The sequence below is a fragment of the Triticum urartu genome, chromosome 7 (genome assembly GCF_003073215.2).
Source record: "Triticum urartu cultivar G1812 chromosome 7, Tu2.1, whole genome shotgun sequence".
Taxonomy (NCBI): Eukaryota; Viridiplantae; Streptophyta; class Magnoliopsida; order Poales; family Poaceae; genus Triticum; species Triticum urartu.
This window is the reverse complement of record NC_053028.1, coordinates 713,281,923-713,301,849: the sequence shown is the minus strand read 5'-3', so window position 1 is coordinate 713,301,849 and position 19,927 is coordinate 713,281,923. Positions and strand designations below refer to the sequence as shown.

General features: G+C 45.4%; 1 pseudogene; it reads left to right on the top strand.

Moving 5' to 3' along the window:
* The first annotated feature begins 10,025 nt into the window (after nucleotides 1-10,025).
* LOC125519605 lies at nucleotides 10,026-13,057 on the top strand (annotated as a pseudogene).
* The last annotated feature ends 6,870 nt before the right edge of the window (nucleotides 13,058-19,927 follow it).

The window sequence follows — 19,927 nt, the reverse complement described above, 5'->3', positions numbered from 1 at the left end:
GGACCAAACGCCGGGGATCGTGGCGTCTAGGGGCTGTCCATTTTCATTTCGCTTCTGTTGATTTGGGGGGGGGGGGGTACCAGATGCCAGGGACCCTGGCGTTTGGCTATTGGGGCCACGTCAACCAGACGCCGAGGACCCTGGCGTCTGGGTGCTGCCCATTTTCACTTATCCATCTGTGCATAAGATGTTGTGGGCCACCAAACTCCCTCTCCATCTCCACTCATATCCACTCACATTCACGAGCTGCTGCCCCCCTCACTCCCTCTCCTCATATCCACTCACATTCACGAGCTGCTGCCCCCCTCACTCCCTCTCCATCACCCTAGCCCCCCTCAAATCTCTCACAAATCGGTCCCGTTTCACCGTTGGATCTTTGAGATTTCATAACAAGAAGGTAAATCAACTCCACTCCCCATTTTTTGGTTGCTTTAATGTATCATATTTTTGTGCAAACCCTATTTTTATTTTTCCTAGTGGTTATGCTCAAGGGGTAGGTAAATGAACTCCACCCCCATTCCATTCATCTCCACTCACATTCACGAGCTGCTTTCCCCCTCAGATGGATACGGGTGCTCAGTGGACGCTTAGCCCTACTGTTCATGTCCGAGGCCTTCCTCCAAGCATTGTGCAAGTTAGTAAAGTGGACCTCACTTTTGAGTGGTTGAAGACTAAATTCATGTTGAAGCAAGGGTTGAAGGAAGACGATTTTGTGTACTACGTCAGCAGGAGGCAGTGTACCCTGTGATGGTTGTGGCTTTCTGCCTTTCTTGCCCGGTGTCTTAGCTATGGCTTTGCCTTTTTAGAGCGGGCATTGCCTTGGGTCGGTTGTGTACCCTGTGATGGTTGTGGAGCATCAACATCGTACTCATGCTCTTGTTGTTCCTGCTCCTCTTCTTCTGTTGGCTCATCTTGATGTGTTGCCTCCTCTTCATTGACCTCCTCCTCTCTGTCCTCTTCATTCTGGAGATAACGGCGTTTATGAGCTCTGTCGGCGCGGCTACTAGGTGCAAACACATCACTGGGCTGAGCACCATGGCAAGAAAGCATAGCTGCCATCTTATGTAACCGCTTCTTGAACTTCTGCGACAACACAATATATGACATGATATGAGATGCAAATAACTAATCCGTGACAAGAAGCTTTTATAATATATTTCTCATACCTCCATCGTGCTCCTAAGAGTCCTCTCAGATAATGCACCACCACGGGGATGACTCAGTGCTACATTGGCATCGTTGACGCACATAAGCAACTCTCTTCCCTGCAAGTCATTCACACACCAAAATTATGTATTTGAAAGAAGACTATATAATGCAAGTGTGTTAGAATAGGATCATTAGACTACCATTTCATCATGCATAGGTGCATAGTCAACGTGAGCTCCTCTTGTGTCTCTCACCGCCCTGTTGAAGGTATGATAACCTTCTGCAGTCTCTGGATCTTCAGACACCAACTCCGACCACTCCTCGTGAGTCCAACCGGGCTTTAGCCTTAAACGGTTACGATCCGCATACCACACTTGATACTTCTGATATGCTGACTGATTGTGAGGTCTGCTCTCTGATTCCACTAACGTGTCTCTTCGATTCCAAATTTGTATCCACTTAGCGTGTTTGTCTGCCCAATCCTGTATATCCCGATTGTTCCTTCGAGAGAACCTACAAATGAGCCATGTCACAGAGCATTAGCAAATATAGACTTATCCAATGCTCTACTACATACTCAAAGACATGCTTGCTCACCGATGCAGAGATTGCATTTCCTCCTTGCTCTCATCAATTGGAATACCTTGTCTTCTTCCAAATTGTCTTGCCACACGGTCTACGAAGTTCCACTCGACCGCAAAGAAGCATATCATTGGGCACCTCGCCCGCCAAAGATGGCTATCACGCTTGCACATCTCGTTATACTCAAAGCCACGATCATCCACATAAGGCAACCAATGGACCTGCAAAACAAAGAGATACATTGTTAGATACAAATTTCATTCTTGAATAAATTTTTTCTCATTGAACTTCTCAATACCTGCTCAGCAGTCAAGGTGTCCAGCTCGTTCATATAACACTTGTATCGCACATGCGAGCTTCCTGTGTACACCGTCACCCGTTCCCAATAGTACGCAACCGTAGGGCGCCGATATGGATCATCATCATGCGCTCCTTCATGATTACCAAGTGGGTTAGGGTGTTGAGGGTTCTTTAAATCGGGCCGTCCAACCGGGATCCGCTCCCACATCCACATGGATAGGCCCCAAACAAACCCAGCCAATGAGGATGTATCTCCCTTCCTGCGACACGCCAAGTCAAGCTGCATTCAAACAAACATGTTAGATATGGAGGCGCATGACAAATGCAAGATAAATGGTTGCAAATATCTCTTACCTGACGATACAAGTATGCAAGTGCGGCCGAACCCCAGCTATACTAGGTATCCCAGTTAGTGAGTAGCTCCAAAAACATCCAGAGGGCTGAGTTCCTGGTTGCATCTGAGAAGACTACCTTAGTTAGTACATACCAAAGATAGGCCCGCGCGTACTGCTGCACAACCAGGTCATTGGCACCCTGAGGGCACGAATTGCCTCCTCCTCTGACTTGTTTTAGCCAAGAATGCCTCACTTTTGAGGCATCGGCCTTGCCTTCCTGAGGGGCATCCGGCACAACACCAATTAAAATGCCTGCCCGTTGTCGCCAATTAGCGGCGCTGACACGACCGGTAACAGCTCGTCCGTTGATAGGAAGGCCGCTTATCATAGCCATGTCCTCTAGGGTCATCATCATCTCCCCAAATGAAAAAGTGGAAAGAGTGAGTCTCGGGCCTCCAACGATCCACAAGTGCGGTCAGCGCCGCGTGGTTCACCGGCGGAGGGCGTCGCTTAAACTGCAACACGAATGGGAGAAGACCCAATCTCCGAATGTATGGCTCGTACCGCGTGTCGTAAGGAAAGTCATCAGCGCAATGACCCCTCATGCGCATAGCAACTACAGGCTGCAAATAAAGTGATTTTTTATCAATACAAGAACACAAATGAGAAACAATGAAAATTGATAAGTCTTGCTTCTTACCTTTCCGTTCTCAATGGCACGGGCACGATGTTCCTGATCCCACTCTTGGATTAATCCCTCATACCAAGGTCCATCATCATCCGCCATCCTACAAAACAAATCACAAACATCTATCAATTTCAAACAATACAATTTCCTTCTCCAAGTTATGCCACATGAACACACCATTCTTCTAAAACATAAGCACATCATTTCTTTCTTCTACATATGCACACATATCATCTAGAGTACCAAATTTGACATTCAAATAAATTTCATAATCATCATCCGCCATTCTATTGAACAAATCATGTCACACACAATCATCAAATTTCATCATCTCTTTTGCAAAAAAAGTATGCCATCTATATATTCAACTATATTGTCATAGGACTTAACACATATAATATTTTCATAGCACTTAACACATATATTTGCTTGCCAAAGTAGTCTTCTAAGATTCAAACAAATATTATGCCATCTATATATTCAACTATATTGTCATAGCACTTAGCACATATAATATTTTCGTAGCACTTAACACATATATTTGCTTGCCATATAGCTAATTTACTAGCACATGCATACATCATCTATAATTCAAAAAAAAATCACAAACTACATACATCTACAAACTACACTACCTTCAAATCATCTATCAACTACAAACTATTTCCTAAAACAAAGAAACCTTCTACTAATCTAACATCACCTAATGTGAAATAATGCATCCAACAAGAGAGAGGAAAACAAAAACAAATTGGAGGGAATGGGGGAGAATACCTCAAAGAAGCTTGGGGGGTCAGATCTGCGAGTTTGAGCGGTTAATGGAGTAGATCAAGGGGGGTGGTGGTGGGAGGGAGAGAAGGGGCAACGAACAGCCCTCTGTTCTTGAACCAGCGCAAGAAGTTGAGATGGGGATGGGTGGGCGGCCCGCGCCGTTATCCACTTACGAGGGCCAGACGCCAGGGTCCCTTTGCCACGTCAGCAGGTCAACGGACAGGCGGGCAGTGCGGACCAGGGTCCAGACGCCAGGGCCCCTGGCGTCTGCTTTGCAACCCAGACGCCAGGGATGTTGGCGTCACCCAAAGAGGTCAAAATCGAATTTTTTTTGGAAACAAGGTCAAATCAGGATTTTGTTAGCCTTTTAGGTCATAACAGTAATTTTGTCTGAATCCAAGCCACCCTGGCTGAGCCAGTGACGCGCGGACCCACCATGTGCGCTCTACTTTTTCCGGCTGCTGGTGCTGGCCGGCCGGCACACACATGGATGCGAGTGCCGTGGCGCCGACACGGCACTGGATGCAGTGGGTGGGCTGGGCAGAGGAGCGTTGATACACCATTAATCCACTGCACGCATTGAATCGAGGGTCTGAATGAGGTGCAGACACTAGGTACCACTGTTTGGAGTCGATGGCTCGATGCACGCGGAGGCGGAGCAGCACTTTCTCACTCATTCACTCTCACACCCGCTCCCCCCCTCTCCCGGAGCCGCCGCTGCACAGCGCCACAGTCGCCGGCCCAGCACGCCGCCGCCGGTTGCGCTGAGCCGCATCGAGACCGTCCAAAGAGAGGATGACGCGGCAACATCGTTAACACCCCGCGTCGCCACCGTCCAAGGCGTGCACGGACGCCCCGGCGCGTCGTCGAGCGAACCGCGTGGGAGAAGCGCCGTGGAGGGAGTTGGGCCGTGCAAGCACCGCCAGGCGCCGGCCACGCCGTGGTTGAAGCCGCCGGGCAAAGGTCGGCTGCTCCCGTCGACCGCAGTCTGAACAATCCCACCGGTGAGTCTCTCAGATCTGTCTCGTCCACCATTTTCTCGCCTTCTCTTCCTTACTACAGCACTCACATGTCACAGTCGGCCATGGTTTCTTCAGGTCTGAGTCTGACCAAGCTAGCTAGGTGATCAAGCATTGACGTGAAAGATATCAAGCGTTCCTACTCCATCGAGGGAGCCGCGGTGGTGTTTATATTGATGTGTAGCCGCAGCCCTTGGCTTGGCGTACAAGATAATACAAGAGGAGTTTGAGATGAATACAAGAGAGGGAAGGAGGTTGAGATTACAACACGTATATTCTAACATCCTCCCTTAATCTCAACTAACCTAAGTTAAGATTATACTTGAATTCTTCAAATGGTCTTGCTGGCAAAGCTTTTGTAAAACCATCGGCCACTTGATCCTTGGAAGGAATAAACCGAATCTCAAGTTTCTTTGTTGCAACTCTTTCTCGCACAAAGTGAAAATCAATTTCTATGTGCTTTGTCCTGGCATGAAATACTGGATTTGCAGACAGATATGTTGCTGCCAAATTATCACACCACAAACATGAGATACGATTCTTCTTGATCCCCAATTCTTCAAGAAGTGATTGAACCCAAATGACTTCAGCAGTTGCATTTGCCAAAGACTTGTATTCAGCTTCTGTACTTGACCGTGATACAGTAGCTTGCTTTCTAGCACTCCAGGAGATAAGATTAGATCCAAAAAACACTGCAAAACCTCCAGTTGATCTCCTGTCATCACTACATCCTGCCCAGTCAGCATCAGAGAATGCACTCACGAGAGAGGAATTAGACCGTTTGAAATGAAGTCCTATTCCCATAGTATGTTTCACATATCTTACAATCCTCTTGACAGCTGACCAATGTGCAGAAGTAGGTGCATGCAGATATTGACAAACCTTGTTGACAGCAAATGAGATATCTGGACGTGTAAGAGTTAAATATTGTAGTGCTCCCACAGTACTCCTATACCTTGTACTCTCCTCCTCTTGAAGTGGCTCACCCTCATATGCTGAGAGATTTTCTGAGGAGGATAAAGGTGTAGGCATTGGCTTACAATTTTTCATCCCCATGCAAGACAAAAGCTCAATGATATATTTCTCCTGATTTAACACAATACCATCTTGAGTTTTCTTGACTTCAATACCTAGGAAGAAATGCAAATCTCCTAGGTCCTTCAAGGCAAATTCTGAACTCAGATCATGCGAAAGAGCATTAGTAGCACTTTGTGAAGAACTTGCAACTATGATATCATCAACATATATAAGCACAAAAATGACTACTCCTGCCTTGTTATAAATAAACAAGGATGTGTCAGCCTTGGAGGCAATGAAGCCAAGATATTTCAACTATGAGCTCAATCTGGAATACCATGCTCTGGGTGCTTGTTTTAAACCATAGAGTGCTTTATCAAGCTTACAGGCATAATGTGGCAATTTCTTACTCTCATAACCAGGTGGTTGCCTCATAAACACTTCCTCTTCCAGAACACCATGCAGAAACGCGTTCTGTACATCTAGCTGCCTTAGACTCCATCCTCTGGATACATCAATAGCCAACACAAGTCTGATAGTTGCAGCTTTCACAACGGGACTAAAGGTGTCCTCATAGTCAATGCCATAACGTTGCTTAAAGCCCTTTGCAACTAGACGTGCCTTATATCTGTCAATGGAGCCATCTGCTTTCTTTTTAATTCTATACACCCATTTGCAGTCAATGATATTTTTATCTCTCTGATTTGGTACAAGGTGCCGAGTTTTATTCCTCATGAGTGCAGAATACTCCTCATCCATTGCCTTCTTCCATTTAGGATCATCAAGTGCACTGTTTAATGATGTTGGTTCTCCTGAAATACACAACATTCCATATGGTATAGTTCCATCTTTCCAAATTTTAGGATTTCGTATACCTTTTTGTAGCCGGGTCATAACACGTGAAGAAACCTCTGGCTGTACCACTGGTATACTCGCCACAGAAGATCCAGGAGAATCTGCTGATGCAGTGGGCTGATTTGTCATCATGTGCGCAGGAGATCCTGTGCCTGCTGGTGTGGCTGCCCCTCTCACAGGCACATGGGCGTCGCCCGTCCGACCCGGCACAGAAGATTCGCCACCCGACCGCGACTGGACGCGCGCTCGGTGCGAAGGGAATCTGTCCCCGCTGCTGGACCCGCCTGGCACTGGTGCACGGTGCGAGGGGGGTTCGGCACCGCCGCTGGCCCCACCTGAAGCTGACGCGGCCGCGCGGGAGTGGCCCTCCCTGGATCTGGAACTGGAGCCGTCAGGGGCGCGATCCGAGGCAGATGCGCTCGCTCGATCCGAGGACTGCGCGTGTGCAGGGGTGGCAGGCGCCGCCGGATCTCCCTCGTCATCTGTGCCAGGTGCGTCTTCTTCCTCAGCATGCAATATTGGGTCAAAATCAGCCATATTTTCGAAATCTTGGTCATTTTGAGCACCGTTTTCTCCAGGGACCTGCACAGGCATAAGAGAGAGACCAGTACCAGCAGGAATATCATCACATTGGTTAGTACAATTGTCGCCCCCATGATCAAAAGACCGAAGATGTGAAGGAAGAAGAAGAATTTCCTGTCGGAGAAGTGCACCGGCATTAGGATGAAGAGAGGCAAAGGGAAACACGGACTCATCAAATACAACATCTCGTGATATATAGACCCGGCCAGTAGGAACCTCAAGGCACTTGACCCCTTTATGCATGGGGCTATAGCCTAAAAAGACACACCGTTTTGAGCGGAAAGCGAGTTTGCGTGTGTTGTAGGGCCTAAGATTGGGCCAACAGGCACAACCAAAGATACGAAGAGATGTGTAGTTAGGTGTGACACCAAGAAGTCGTGTAATAGGTGTTTCAAATTTGATAACTTTACTTGGAAGCAAGTTGATAAGATATGTGGCAGTTAAGAATGCTTCATCCCAGAATTTAAGTGGCATGGAAGCATTTGCTAGCAATGCAAGTCCCATATCAACTATGTGACGGTGCTTTCTTTCAGCAGATCCATTTTGTTGGTGAGCATGAGGACAAGAGACATGATGTGATACGCCAAGCTTTTGAAAGAAAGAATTTAATTTTTCATACTCACCACCCCAGTCACTTTGCATAGCAATGATTTCAGAGTTCAGTTTGCGTTCAACAAGATTTTGGAAATTGAGGAAAACTTGGAATACATCAGATCGTTTCTTCAGTAGGTAAATCCAAGTAAATTTACTATAGTCATCAATAAAACTTACATAATAGGAAAATCTACCAACTGAAGTAGGAGCTGGCCCCCATACATCTGAAAAGATAAGTTGTAAAGGGGCAGTAGACACACTAGTAGAAATTGGGTAAGGTAACTGATGACTTTTTGCTTGTTGACACGGATCACAAACTGACTCAACACTAGGCTCATAAGAGAATTTATTTTTGCTAAGGACATATCTAACTATGACTGAAGATGGGTGACCCAAGCGACTATGCCACCTTGATGTAGATAGCTTGGTGACAATGTTTGCTTGTTTATTGGACCATGAAGAAGATGATGATGATGATATGAGTGGGTAGAGTCCTCCCACGCACCGTCCTCTAAGAATAACTCTCCTTGTTCTCAAATCCTTAACCAAGAAAAAGAAAGGATAGAATTCAATGAGAACATTGTTGTCAAGAGTGAATTGATGAACGGAAACAAGATTTTTAGATGTTTGAGGAACATGCAAGACATTGGTCAAGTGTAAATTTTTCACGGGGTTTTTAACAATTGAACTGCCAATGTGTGTGATATCCATACCAGAACCACTTGCCGCGCGAATTTGGTCGCCTCCATTGTACTTCTCCCGCATCGTCAACTTGTCAAGTTCACCTGTGATGTGGTTTGTTGCTGCACTGTCGGCGTACCAGTTAGTGTCCACGCCATAGGAGATTGCATGCGCCTCTTTTTCTTCCTGGTCGTTTTCTTCATAACGCCACCAGCAAGCTCGTGCACCTCCTGGATGATGTTTGTAGCATATCTGGCACTCTGGATAGTCATGCTATTGATCACGGACCTGCTGTTGCTGTTGGTGTCGAGGGCGGCCTCTGAATCTGCCGCCTCTATTGGAGAAAGAGGACTGGCGGTCACCGCGGTCACCACGATCACTACGATCACCACGGCCACGCGATCTTCCTCCGCGCCCGCGAGATCTGCCTCGTGATTGGCCACGGCCTCTGTAGACTGCATTGGCGGATGAGTGGAACCCGCCTGAAGATGAATCGCCTAGCATCTCCATCCTTTGATCAAAGGCAGAGATCTGAGCAAAGAGATCGTCGGCTGTGATGGTGTTTTTGACAGCGCCAATCGCCGCCACCACGGAGTCGTAGTCGCGGTCCAAACCGGCCAGGATATAGTCCACCATCTCCGGATCAGATACGGGACGACCGGCAGCAGCAAGTTCATCCCCAAGACTTTTCATCTTTGCCATATACGCCGAGCTTGACATGGAGCCCTTCTTGGTATTGGTGATGGCGATTCTCAGATTAGTAATCCGAGACTGAGATTGTGAGGTGAAGAGATTTGTCACCGTCATCCAGAGCTCGAAGGTGGAATCTTTCCCAACAACTTGTGCAAGAATTTCTGGAGACATGGAATTTAGAAGATATGATAGAACCTGCTGGTCTTTGGCGATCCAGGGTCCGTATAGGGGGTTCGGCTCTAGGGCCGTGGTCTTGTCTGCCTTCGTGACTTCCACCATCTTGGGCGGAGCGGCGTCGGTGTTGTCCAGGAGCCCCGTCACCTGCGCGCCTCGCAGGGCTGGGGGACCTGCGTCTTCCAGAGGATAAAATTGCCTCTTGCGAGCTTCTCAGACGGCGGCGATCCGAGGTTGAGGGAGACGCCAGCGGAGGAATCCATGGAGACGATGATATGTGGTTTCTAGGGTTTTGATGTTGTGGCTAGATGTATGAGAAGAGGTGGCTCTGATTACCATGAAAGATATCAAGCGTTCCTACTCCATCGAGGGAGCCGCGTTGGTGTTTATATTGATGTGTAGCCGCAGCCCTTGGCTTGGCGTACAAGATAATACAAGAGGAGTTTGAGATGAATACAAGAGAGGGAAGGAGGTTGAGATTACAACACGTATATTCTAACATGACGGTCACAAGCCACCCATTCTTGTCGATCCAAGTCTGGCCAAACTATCCCTTATCTTCAAGGGGGGCAGAAGCAAGAAGCAATGGCGCAGTCGGCTGTGAGCACTGTGCTTGGGAGCGTGGGCAATCTTGCAGTCCAGGAGACCACATTCTTGTGTGCAGTCAACCTTAAAGTGGGTTGTTGAAAGATGAACTGTTGAGGTTGAAGGCCTACCTCAAAGACGTGGACAGCAAGTGGAGATCAGGAAATGCAAGAGTTGCGGTCCTGGTGAGCCAGATTAGGACGGCAGCTTATGAAGCCCAGAATGTCATCGAAGCTGCAGACTACATGGAGAAGAGAAACAGGCTCAAGAAGGGATTCATGGGTGCTATTTCAAGGTATGCTCGCCTGCCGAGTGACCTGGCCACCCTTCGTAAAATTAGTGTTGAAATTCAGCGTGTAAGAAGGAAGCTCAGTGAGATTTTTGCAAGTGCGGATCATCTGAAAATTGAATTGGATAATATTGTTGTTGTCAAGGATGAGTTTCTGCGAGATTGTAGCCCTATGAATGGAAACTTTGAAGATGATGTCGTCATGGTTGGTTTTGAGGACGAGCACAAAGAATTAGCAAATAACTTAGTTTGAGGAGAACAAATGCTTAGTGTTGTGTCAATAGTTGCGATGGGCGGGGCAGGAAAAACAACACTTGCTAGAAAAGTCTACACTTCATCTAGAGTCAAATAGCACATTCACGCACTTGCTTGGGTGACTATCTCAAAAGTTTAACGGCATTGATCTGCTAAAGGATATCATGAAACAAATAACAGGGCACAATGATGAGTCAGTTAAACAAATGACGGAGTATGAGGTGGAAAAGAAGATCAATGAATTTCTATCACAAAAAAGGTACCTAGTAGTTCTTGATGACGTTTGGGAAACAGATACATGGGAGCAATTAAACAGAATGTTTAAAGTCTTTCCAGACGAAAGTAATGGTAGTAGAGTACTGTTAACCACACGAAAAAAAGATGTTGCAAACCATATTCAGATGCCAACCTATGTTCATCCTTTGAAGAAATTAGATGAAGAGAAAAGTTGGGAAATTTTTAGTAGCAAAGATCTACCAACATACAAAAGGTATGCCATACGTGATGTGGGTGAGTTTGAAAAGCTTGGGAGAAAGCTTGCAAAAAAATGTGATGGATTGCCACTTGCACTTGGAGTTTTGGGAGGTTATCTGTCTAGAAATCTAAATGCACAAATATGGTCTGATATACTCTCTGATTGGCCAGCAACCAAGGATGGACAAATGATGAGTGTCATACTGGCACGCAGTTACATGGACCTACCAAATCATCATTTGAGATCTTGTTTACTTTATTTTGCTTCTTTTCCCGAGGATTATGAAATATATGTGCCGCATCTTATTGAGTTGTGGATAGCAGAAAGTTTCATTCCACATACACCAAACCATACACTAGAAGAAACAGCACGGAGCTATGTAACCGAGTTGGCTCAGAGAAGCTTGGTCCAAGTTGTTCGCAGAAGTACGGCACATGGATGGATAGAGACAATAAGGATTCATGGTATCTTACATGACTGGTGCATAAAAGAAGCAAGGCAAGATGGTTTTCTTGATACCAGCAACAAAACTTCAGGTCAGCCTTCGTCTGCTGGTCTTTTCCTATTAATTGATTCTATTTTCTATTTTACTATATACCCTTTATATGTGGCTAGCTTCTTTCTGACATATGGTGTGCTAAAAAAATTGCAGGCCAAGCTGGTGCATAGGAAAAGCTTTTACCTGTGGCGCCTAATGTCCGAAGTCTGCTTGGCTTTGAGCTTCAATCAGTGTCCCTTCCTAAGCTAAGATTCCTGAGAGTTCTTTGCATTGAAAAATCAACAGTAAAAGATATCTCCAGTGTAATTGGTGGGTGCATTCACCTAGGATTGCTTAGGTTGACAGATTGTGACAGTGTGACGCTCCCTTTTGCAATTGGCAAACTCCTTTACTTGCAGACTATAGATCTCAGACGCACATTTTTTATGTCAGTAGTACCAATATCTCTCTGGGATATCCCTACTCTAAGGCATTTTCACCTTTTCGGTGTGAGAAAATTTTCTCCACCACCACCTGCAAGGAGTGTGCGACAGCAGCCGAAAGAGCTACAGAGCTTTGAGTTGGCTCTTGATCCTGTTGGCACTGATTTCCGCTGTCATGACATGATGATTTTCTTGGGCCAGCTGAATCAATTGACAACCTTCTCCTTGTTTATGCGCCCCAATATACCAGCAGAGGTGCTCAACATATTTGCAAACATGCCTCACCTGGTCGATATTAGTCTTGGCCAATTTGATGTGCTCGATAAGCTGCCTGCTGAGTTCCCACAAAGCTTACGCTGTCTTGTTCTACATGCTATTGGCATAAAACAAGACCCGATGCCGATCCTGGAGAAGCTTCCCTGTCTTGTGGAATTGGAGCTGAGTGGATACAAAGGCCATACCATGTGCTGCTCGTCCCAAGGGTTCCCTCGGCTGCAAGAGTTAGCACTTTTTAGATTTTCCACCGAGGTCTGGAGGATGGAGGAAGGGGCAATGCCAAAGCTCTTCCACCTGACACTTTGGCAGTGTGAGAAGATGAGCAAGCTCCCTGATGGGTTGCTGCACCTTCCATCCCTCAGTCACCTGACGCTGAGCCGTATGGACCAGATTTCTGAAGATGACAACACACTAATGGAGCTGCGGCCGAAAGGATGCAAGGTACGTACACACGTACGCAGCTTAAGCTTAATTAATTTGCCCCTCAGTCGATCTTGTTCCCCTTCCATTTTCTTCGCTATCTATATCTATGCATGTCTGTTTGTCCACACGTTAATTAGTTCCAAATATTAAGGCGGTTGATCGAGATGCCATATTCGTTCATTCATTCAACCCTTGTGGCATGTTCACTAACCATCCCAATCTTTATATGCTAGCTGTTGCACCGTAGAAAATCAATACTAGTGAGTAGTATTTGTTAGGATCAACTTCACTCCTTCCATATGCCCAACTAAGTTTTTTTCTTCCCCACAAAAAGAAAACTAAGTTATTATTTCATGACTGCTTTTTTTATATTTTGCGCAGGTGGAGAAATAGAGAAATCCGGCGCCCTGGAATTTCCCCCTCGAATCCATCTCTCACTCCTCCAAGTCCTCACATCTCTCCTTCTCCGTCGACTGCCTCTCTCCCCCAAATCTCCAATGGTCACTCCTGATGCCAATATCATCGCCACCCCATTCTCCGGTGCCATCGCCAGGCCCGGTACGAGATGGATTTGTGGGGGTCTAGGAGAGTGCCAATTCTTCGTGTATAAAAGTGTCAGTTAATTCTTAGTGCATGTATTCTGTGGAACATGAACACTTGACTTCATCCTTCCAACCGCATGTATTCTGTGGAATATGTATTTGAACACAAATAAAAATGCTTCGTCGGCGTGGCGATGTTATGAGTAATGAGTTGCATATAGGTGTTCCTTTTTCTGATTTGTAACCTGGCTTGGCAATCTTGTATTGTGTGTATTAGTACCTAGTCTTGGTCTAATCTTCTTCTTTTTCCTCTTTTCATGATCAATGAACAATGACTTGTCTCGATTGACATCCGTATAGCCAACTGTTAATTTGTGCTTGGAAATCACCCGTGCATGAATCAAATGTCCACTCTTAAATTTGTCATCACATTTGGCACCCAATGGAAGCATTTGATTCATTTCATTTGCAACTGCAAACCCCCACCAAATAACCTCTTTGGTTGTTTGGATCAGGATTCAAATCCAAGCTGTTCAAAACCTTCGCTGAAGCACAACAACAGACCTCCAAATATTTTCTTTCACGGTGAGAACTCTGAATACTGAGAACATAAATATCTCCATGTCCTGCAAGCATAACTGGAAAAATAATATGAGCTTTGTACACTACCACTAGAAACTTTGCACATGATCACAGCCAGAACCACACAGAGACAGACAGTGGTCACCAGTCATCAGACTATGCACAAACAAACCAACACATCCCCCATCCACACAAATATATAGTCACAAAAACTTCGACAGGATATGAGCCAGTCATCAAGTATGCACAAATAAACCATTCACACAGATAAATGGTTTGTGCACTGGAACCAACGAACTGTTGGAAATATGAGTAATTTACCAAATGATTTTATTAACAGAAATACTAGAAAAAGCATGACTAATATAGCAAATATAAAGCAAGTGATGCAATCTGACAGAGAGAAGGTAAACAGCGTCTGCATATATGAACTTGAGCTAAACACATCTAGAATTGACACTAGATGAAGTTGCTTATACGACATAGAACCTAACATATGTAGGGCAGAAACTAGAGCCAAGAACTGTAGCAGGACTCCTAACAGAAAGAACAAGAACACGTACGGGACAGCAGCAGCAGAAGCACTGGACTTGGGGTCGACATCCTCTCCAGCCATGTCGTTGCTGAGGTAGTCGACGTCGGGGAAGAAGTCATCGTCGGGAAAGTAGTCGTCGGAGTCCGTGATGAAGAAGCCAGTAGTCACGCGGAGCGCTCCCCAAAAACCTTATCACCCTTCTCCCGTACAGGACTCAAAGTGGTGCGGTTTCAGAGGCCTACTGTCCCGACCTGCGGTGCACGCCGCAAGCCGGGATGAGGAAGATCGTAGCAGTAGCTCAGTGGTCAGGAACTTGGAGGCGAGAGGGTTGCGTTGTTCTGGTGTGTCTCTCTTGGAGGAGCGACCTCCCTTTTATAGGCATAGGAGAGGGACGGGAACAGGCTGCGATGGGAGGTGAAGCAACGGAGGGAGCCGAAGCGAACAGGCAGTGGCCAAAGAGGCGCGCCATTCGAATTACGCGGCGTGTCGTGTCGTGACGAGGCGTGGCGGGCGGTGGAGGAGGAGCGCGCGTGGATGTCCCTCTTGTTCTAATCCTCATACATGTGGAGAAAGAGCCTCCCTTATAAAGAGGTCCAACTCCCTCTAAACTAGCGATGTGGGACTAAACTTTTGTTCCACCTCTTGCGTTGCACGAATGGGCTGCGTGGGCCTCTAGGATTTATTAGGAGTTTCTGAAACTGCTATTGGGCTAGGCCCAAAATAGACAAAATTCCAGCAATCCCCCACCAGATCCCAGAGGCACACAAAATTTGCCTTTGGTTCCAAAACACTGTTTTATATACCGGTACTGCAGTGGAGACTGTTAAGTTGAAGTTCCACCTAGAACTCTATGCTACACTAGTAAGCAACTTGAACAGTGGACTGGGCCTTGAACTGCAAGCTTTCTGCGAATCTAGCTTCACATAAAGCCTTGACCGATACGTGGCTACTGTGGGTCTTCCCCGCAGGTGGAGCTTATGCGTCATACTCCGAGACCTTTCATGAGTTTACTAGAGAGAACCCTACTCTCATAGATTGCGACGATTAACAATCAGACTCATATAGGTGTGTTCTTCAAAAGATGTTCTGCAGGACAACATCTCTGCTTAAAAGAGCAACTTAGAACACATTAAGATATACATCAACCTGCCATGCAGATTAGAAGAGTATTGCATCTTCATGGAGTGGTATTGTTAATAGTAAGGATACTCTCCTATGAGTTGACCAACAGCTTGTCTTCCACATCTAATTCACGGGATCTTCGATCTCAAAGAATAGGTTACCACTGTGAACAACTCATATTTTGGGTCTCATACCCATCTCCCTCGATGCATTATCTATCACATTACGTGATAGACCCTTAGTAAAAGGATCTGCCAGATTTTTAGACGTTTCGATATAATCCAATGCAATAACTTCGGAGTTTTTCATTTTCCTGACAGACTTTAACCTTCTCTGAATGTGTCTTGATGACTTCATGTTATCCTTTGAGCTGCTCACTTTCGTGATCACAGTTTGATTGTCGCATTTCATAAGGATACCCGTTACAGGTTTCTCAACAACTGGCAAGTCATTCAAGAGCCGACGAAGCCAATCTGCTTCGACCGTAGCTGTATCTAGTGCTGTGAGTTCTGCTTCGATTGTTGACCTTGTTAAGATGGTCTTCTTGCAAGACTTCCAAGAAACAGCGCCACCTCCATGAGTGAATACATACCCGCTCGTGGCCTTTATCTCATCAGCACCTGAGATCCAGTTTGAGTCACTATACCCTTCAAGCACCTTTGGGTGCCTAGTGTAGTGTAGTGAATTCCATAATTCACAGTGCCTTTCAAATAACGCAAAACTCTCACTATAGCTTTCTAATGCACATCTCCTGGTTTCGAAACAAGCCAACTCAGTTTGCTAACAGCAAAAGAGATGTCAGTCTTGTAGCACTGGCTAAGTACCTAAGCGAGCCAATAATCAGAGAATACTTCAATTCATCTCTAGCAATTCTTCGATTCTTTCGAAGCAACATACTAGCATCATATGGTGTTGGAGAGGGCTTGTAGTCACTGTAGCTAAAGCGACTCAAGATCTTTTCCACATAGTGATATTGAAGCAATGTAATCCCACCATCATCGTCTCTCAACAACTTGATGTTCATAATGACATCAGCCACTCCTAAATCCTTCATCTCAAAACAGCGAGATAGGAAATCCTTGACCTCCTTAATAACATTCAGATTTGTTCCGAAAATCAGTATGTCATCAACATACAAGCAAAGGATAACTCCCTCGCCCCCACCATGGCGATAGTACACACATTTGTCAGCTTCGTTTACAACAAAGCTTACAGCTGTTAAAGTTCTTTCAAACTTCTCATGCCGCTGTTTGGGTTCTTGCTTAAGTCCGTACAAAGACTTCAGCAACTTACACACTTTCCCTTCCTGACCATCTATTACAAACCCATCTGGTTGTTCCATATAAATTTTCTCATCCAACTCTCCATTTAGGAAAGCAGTCTTAACATCCATTTGATGAACGAGAAGACCATGTGAGGCAGCTAGTGAAAGTAGAACTCGAATAGTGGTCAGTCGAGCCACAGGTGAGTAAGTATCAAAGAAGTCTTCACCTTCCTTTTGGGTAGAACCCTTAGCCACGAGCCAAGCCTTGTACTTTTCAATAGTACCATCAGGCCTAAGCTTCTTCTTGAATACCCATTTGCATCCTATAGGTTTGCACCCATAAGGACGATCAATTATCCCCCAAGTCTCATTCGCCAAGATGGAATCCATCTCGCTATGAACTGCTTCCTTCCAGTAGTTAGCATCTTCAGATGCATGGGCCTCTGAAATAGAACTGGGAGTGTCATCTATGAGATACACAAGAAAATCATCACCAAAGGGCTTTGCAGTCCTCTGTCTCTTGCTCCTAGTATGAACTTCATTGTTTTCCTCCGCAGGACTTTCAAAGTGTTCCATCGAAATGGCAGGTTTGGTAATTGTAACTGGTTCCTGATTCGATGAACTAGGCATCTCGTGATTAGATGAGGTAGCCATATCCTTCATGGGAAAGATATCTTCAAAGAAAGTCGCATCATTCGACTCCATGATCGTACTAACATGCATGTCAGGTACCTCAGATTTTACAACCAAGAATATATAGCCAATGCTATGAAAAGCATATCCCAGAAAAACACAATCCACAGTCTTTAGTCCACGCTTCCGCTTCTTTGGAATTGGAACATTGACTTTCGCCAAACAACCCCATGTTCACAGATAAGAGAGTTTTAACCTTTTCTTCTCCCATTCCTCGAATGGAGTTATCTCTTTGTTCTTTGTGGGCACTCAGTTTAGGACATAACATGCTGTCAATATCACCTCCCCCACCATGCCTTGGAGAGACCCGATGTGTCTAACATGGCGTTAACCAAACCAGTTAGAGTACGATTCTTTCTTTTGGCCACCCCATTGGACTGAGGTGAATAGGGAGGCGTCCTCTCATGGATTATACGATGTTCCGCACAAAAAGCATCAAATTCATTGGAAAAATATTCTCCACCATGGTCGGACCTAAGCCTCTTGATTTTCCGATCAAGTTGGTTTTCCATTTCAGCTTTATAGATCTTGAAAAAGTTCAAAGCCGCATCCTTAGATTTCAGAAGATACACACGAAAGTATCTAGTGGAGTCATCACTTAACGTCATGAAATATTTTTTTCCACCTTTTGTCAAAAGGCCATTCATTTCACATATATCTGAATGTATGAGCTCTAGTGGTGCAAGATTTCTGGTTTCCGCAGTCGTGTGAGACTTATGAGGTTGCTTAGCTTGTACGCAAACTTGACACTTAGATCCCTTGGCGGTGGTGAAACTAGGGATTAAGTTCAACTATCCTAGTCGCGACATGGAACCAAAGTTAACATGACAAAGACGTGAATGCCATACATTTGATTTACTATTGTTGCAAACATGGTTAACAACTTTATTGCAAACATCTGATAAGGATAAACGAAACAAGCCTCCTGACTCATAGCCTTTACCAACAAAGGTTCCATACTTGGATATTACAAATTTATTCGACTCAAAGACAAGCTTATAGCCATCTCTACACAGAAGAGATCCGCTAACAAGATTTTTATTGACGGAGGGGACATAATGCACGTTCTTCAGCCGCACGATCTTCCCCGAAGTAAACTTTAGATCGACCGTGCCAACACCACGAACAGAAGCACTTGAACCGTTGCCCATCAGCACAGTTGAAGTCCCTGCGGTCTGATAAGACAAAAACATGGAAATATCACCGCATATATGCACATTAGCACCCGTGTCAATCAACCAATCAGGAGAATGACATACTGAAAGAATAGTGGGAAATATACTATACCAGTGTCTCCAATGACAACATTAGCTGTCTTGCTGCCTTTCCCAGGATGACGCTTGTCATAGCAATTAGGGCAACTAGGAGCCCAATGATCAGGATCCCCACACACATGACAAACACCTTTCTTCTTGTCATTCTTCTTCTTGAAGTTCGTGTGTTGCACAGCCTTGGTATTCCCATCAAACTTTGCTTTACCATCAAACTTGCCCTTGTTCTTGAACTTGTGGGGCTGGAAGTTCTTATTTTGTACCAGATTGGCGCTAGATCCTCCTTCAATACCTCGAGCACGTGTGTCCTTTGCTCTCGCCTTTTCTTCCATATCAAGAGTGCCAATTAGATCCAGGACGGAAAACTCCTGTCTCTTATGTTTCAGTAAGGTAGCAAAGTTCCTCGACGAAGGAGGAAGTTTAGTGATGATACCTCCGGCAACAAACTTGTCCGGTAGCATACAACTAAAGTGCTCAAGTTCTCTAGCAAATGACTATATCTCATCAGCTTTCTCAACTACGGAGCGCTCTTCAGTCATCCTGTAATCATAGACTTGCTCCATGATGTACAGCTCAGTGCCAGCATCCGAGACACCAAACTTGGCCTCGAGTGCATCCCACATATCTTTTCCATTATCAATTGACGCATAAGCATCAACTATGCTCTCACCAAGAACACTCAAGAGAGCAGCCTTAAACAGAGTATCCATTTTCTGAAAAGCTTATGCCTGTTGAGCATCAAGCTCTCCTTCAGGTTTGCCAAGAGTGGCGTCATAGCAACTCATGGTTTGAAACCATAAGACTCCTCTCACGTGCCACCTCTTATAGTGGATACCCTCAAACATAGGAGGTCTCAGGGAAGCAGCAAAACCACTTGGTGTAAATTGCCTATGATAAGGTTTTTGGATTGTTGGAAATATGAGCAATTTACCAAATGATTTTATTAACAGAAATACTAGATAAAGCATGACTAATATAGCAAATATAAAGCAAGTCATGCAATCTGACAGAGAGAAGGTAAACAGCGTCTGCATATATGAACTTGAGCTAAACACATCTAGAACAGACACTAGATGAAGTTGCTTATACGACATAGAACCTAACATATGTAGGGCAGAAACTAGAGCCAAGAACTGTAGCAGGACTCCTAAGAGAAAGAACAAGAACACATATGGGACAGTAGCAACAGAAGCACTGGACTTGGGGTCGACATCCTCTCCAGCCATGTCGTTGTTGAGGTAGTCGATGTCGGGG